Source organism: Dendronephthya gigantea, unplaced genomic scaffold (assembly GCF_004324835.1).
Source record: "Dendronephthya gigantea isolate DGI-Jeju-01 unplaced genomic scaffold, DenGig_1.0 000175F, whole genome shotgun sequence".
Taxonomy (NCBI): domain Eukaryota; kingdom Metazoa; phylum Cnidaria; class Anthozoa; order Malacalcyonacea; family Nephtheidae; genus Dendronephthya; species Dendronephthya gigantea.
This window is the reverse complement of record NW_021163185.1, coordinates 27,269-30,443: the sequence shown is the minus strand read 5'-3', so window position 1 is coordinate 30,443 and position 3,175 is coordinate 27,269. Positions and strand designations below refer to the sequence as shown.

Below are 3,175 nucleotides of genomic sequence, written 5' to 3'. Positions count from 1 at the left end.
AATCCGCCGTAGGTGTTGGCTAATAAAGATTTAATCGTCCATAGTTGACACATTTTTCTCAGCAGTTCTTCGCTTGAATTTGATATCTTTTTTATTTCGTTGAAGTTAAGACAAAAATTAACCCTTAGCATGACTGTTACAAGACTCACAAGGAATCCATAATTTCCAATTGCAGTCATAATTAAATAGTATGCAAACTCAAACAAAATAAGTTGATGCGGAAGAATAATTATACTAATTTATTTCTTCACAGCGAAAAACATGCCACGAAATTTTACGACATCAGCGCCAGGTAACAGTTCCTATTAGTAATTATCATTAACGATGCATATTTGAAAACAGGGCTTTGGCATTGCGTTTTCATTATTTTTTGCATTGAGGAATAAGAAACTAATATTGCCGAACATGAAGATATGAATAATTGCTCCCTACCTCAATTAATGCTCTTTTGCCCCTATATAGGTCTAGGCTAATTCAAGTTTGAACATGTTCCTATTTACTATTCTAATAATAAATAATCGGCGATAAATTCCACTTTGCTCTATCCTTCAATAAGTTTGTGTGAATAATATTTCCAGAATTATGCGGCGAAAGTCAACTGTATCCTCCTGGAAAACTCACAAGCCCTCTTTATCCCCTTTCATACCCTCACTACATGGATTGCAGTTGGACCATTTCCAGCACCAATGGAAGAAAAATTTTACTACAGTTTACTTCATTCTTGGTAGGCTACTTTTACCTAATTTATTGCTCCTAAGACTTATAAGTTCAAAGTGGAAAACAAAATTATCTTTTTATTGGACAACTGCATGAGGGGAAATATTATGATATAAATAGCTGAATTTTATATGGAAGTAAATTCTTCTCAACCAAACACTTAGCTCCATTTCACCAGAAGTGACGATTCCAATATAATTATTGGATGAGGGAGCGCAGGGTATCCGGAATGTTCAGGCAGAGGTCAATGTCAGTATATCCTAGATAACTTGCGAAAGCCGACTTGAATAATTGTCTTATTATTCATTGAATTTCGAAAAAAAACAAGCCTTTTCATGGCGAATTTCCTTGTGTAGAAAAGATAACAAGCTGGCGCGACAAATACCCTCAACAGACAACAACGAGAACATTCAAAAATATCCGTACACTTTGAGCTAATCAGCAGACGATTGCACTATCAATTGAATATTAGCAATCTTTCATTGACTGAACTTAGAAATTCGTAGAATAGTATAGTTTAAACCGTTAAACAGTTTAAAATCAATTTAATTCGTATGTGCAAAATTGACAAATAATTTACAAAAATTGCATGACGTTTTAGCTGGAAGGTAGTTACAGTTGTGGATTTGACTATTTGGAAGTTTATAATGGAGATTCAGCAAATACGACGAAACTGGGCAGATTCTGTGGAAACCAATTACCAAGAAGCCTGGTATCATCTGGACTCAAACTCTTCATCGTGTTTCACTCGGATTATAGCGTGTCAGCACCGGGATTTGTTCTGAACTATTCAACACCATTAGGTAAGAAATAAGTTTCAAAATATATCGGCAAGAAAATATTAAAACTTATAAAAGTTTGTTCTATTTTCTGCTCGTAAGAAAATTAGGGTTAAGAACAAAACAGACTGACACTCTGAGTCAGAGTAACTGCCTGGTAGTAAAATTGAAGTATTCTAAAAATGTCTATGTAAATATTATATTTTAGATGTAAATGAATGTTACTTTGGAACACACAACTGCGCTATTGGAGCGTCATGTGTCAATACGAATGAATCGTTTTACTGCATTTGTGAAAACGGTTATACCGGAGATGGCGTAACCTGCACAGGTTTGCATCTTTATACTAATTATTTGCATGGTATTTGGTAATATTTTGCAAAAAAATTGACGAGGATAATTCATAATTCCCTTGCAATATAATTTCCTCTTTTTGGTTAAAAAACATAGATTTAACCGTTCAAAATATGGGAGTTTATGTATTTTATATTGTAATATCTTAGATATCAATGAATGTGAACTTGGAATTGATAACTGTCATTCTCAAGCATCATGTCGCAATACCAATGGGTCGTTCGACTGTTCTTGCAACTTTGGCTTTAGTGGAGATGGAATAGCATGTAAAATGGCTTCATACCTAATTTGCTACAATCAGATCTAGTCATATTGGGCCTCTTTTAACATATAGATCATGAGGGGCCTTATCCCCATGTTTTCCCCGACCCCACCCCACTGGTAAAAATCCTCTGTTTAAAAAAACATTGATCAAAAACATGTCGTGAACTAAAGCAATTTTATTTGTATTCAGTAACTTTTCATTTCTGTATTCTGTGAACCTTTGATGAGTGCGAATACATATTTTGCATGTTATTTGAATATCAGGCGACTGATTTCCAGTCACATTTATGGCGCAAATTAAAAGACAATCCGTGGTTCGTGAAAGGAGAGAGAAGGTCAGAAAACTCTTACCAATTTTAGAAAATTTCAGTTATTTTATTTTCTTTATAGGCAACGCGACAAGACCTTCTAATACATCTAATCCAGGTAAAATCATCAATCTTTTTCTTAAAAATTGAACTAAAGCGAACTTTTAGCTTTTGTAGATGGTGGTGTGTTCTTTGTATAATATGCTGTTAAGTCGTTTTCATTGCTTGGCAAATTAACATATGACAAAAATTAAAGGGTAATTACAATCTTTAAGGATGTGCAAAAATAAAATATTTCATAATAACAGATACGACGCCCTCTTATACATCAAGTCGAGCAAAATTAATATCTAAGATATGAACTGATCGATAAATTTGATCTAAAAAAGGCAACACTTATTTTGTTTGAACTGATTTCAAACGCTTGCAGTATAATTGTACCGATTGCAGTATATACTGGCAGCGATAAGCAAGGGATAATAAACTTAATAATCTTCAACACGACCAAGATGCTATAAGGCACTTGTGTATTTGAGTTACGTAATTGACATTTCATGCAATGACCTGGTCGACGTCAGCAGCGGGTCGTATGAGGGACATAATTGAAATGAAATAATCCATAGGTTAATTGAGTTATTCGTTAACATGTAATCTATATCATTATTACTGGCCTTTCAAGGAGCTAAGCATAAGAAAAATATTTCGACATAAATTCAGTGGCGTAACTAGAACGAAATTTGTGGGGTGAGCTAC

The 3,175-nt window shown here is 34.0% G+C and overlaps 1 long non-coding RNA gene across 1 annotated transcript; it reads left to right on the top strand.

Annotated features, from left to right (window-relative positions):
• The first annotated feature begins 1,383 nt into the window (after nucleotides 1-1,383).
• On the top strand, nucleotides 1,384-2,541 carry LOC114538122. The gene is made up of 4 exons (XR_003688679.1): nucleotides 1,384-1,520; nucleotides 1,705-1,827; nucleotides 2,000-2,116; nucleotides 2,505-2,541. It is a non-coding gene; the product is annotated as an uncharacterized LOC114538122 (long non-coding RNA).
• The last annotated feature ends 634 nt before the right edge of the window (nucleotides 2,542-3,175 follow it).